This window comes from Cyprinodon variegatus, unplaced genomic scaffold, assembly GCF_000732505.1.
Source record: "Cyprinodon variegatus isolate N-32 unplaced genomic scaffold, C_variegatus-1.0 Scaffold923, whole genome shotgun sequence".
Taxonomy (NCBI): Eukaryota; Metazoa; Chordata; class Actinopteri; order Cyprinodontiformes; family Cyprinodontidae; genus Cyprinodon; species Cyprinodon variegatus.
The window spans coordinates 205,362-205,859 of NW_015151376.1; the positions used below are offsets into that span (position 1 = coordinate 205,362).

Below are 498 nucleotides of genomic sequence, written 5' to 3' on the forward strand. Positions count from 1 at the left end.
CGAAGCAGGTTTTCTGAAAACTCTGAAGAGGGGAACTCTAACTTTTCCTTCTCACAAGGAGAGTTTATTCAACCTCTGTTTCAGTCGCCGTAGTAATATTCTCGCCTGAGCTACCTCGGTCAGTAGCAGGTTTTCTTGTGTCCCCTGTCTCCGCACTCCTTACAGCCAATCATGCTGTTTTATTTCATTATTTAGTTTCATGACCACAGGTTTGCCTGCTGAGTCTAAAAGTAGCAGCAACCCAGACTGACAGCAGCTCATTGGCTAATTTGTATCACATGTAGCCTGGTGCCGGAGGCTCCGGAAGGCTTTACCGTATTAACAGGAGAAGAGGCGCAAGTGAAATAAAACACTGTCATTGGACATTATTTATAAATGTTTTAAATCAGGTTTTGTCCGGATTAGCAAGCATGTGGGTCCGAATCCGGTGTAGGTACCAGATTGACTCGGGCTGCCAGATTGACTCGGGGGCCTGCGCCAATCTGGCAGCCCGAGTCA

The 498-nt window shown here is 47.0% G+C and overlaps 1 protein-coding gene across 1 annotated transcript in view; it reads left to right on the forward strand.

The window, feature by feature from the left end:
• Positions 1-498, forward strand: part of LOC107099953 (collagen alpha-3(IX) chain-like) — a 56,194-nt gene that overhangs the window by 54,512 nt on the left and 1,184 nt on the right. The gene's annotated exons all lie outside the window — the stretch shown is intronic.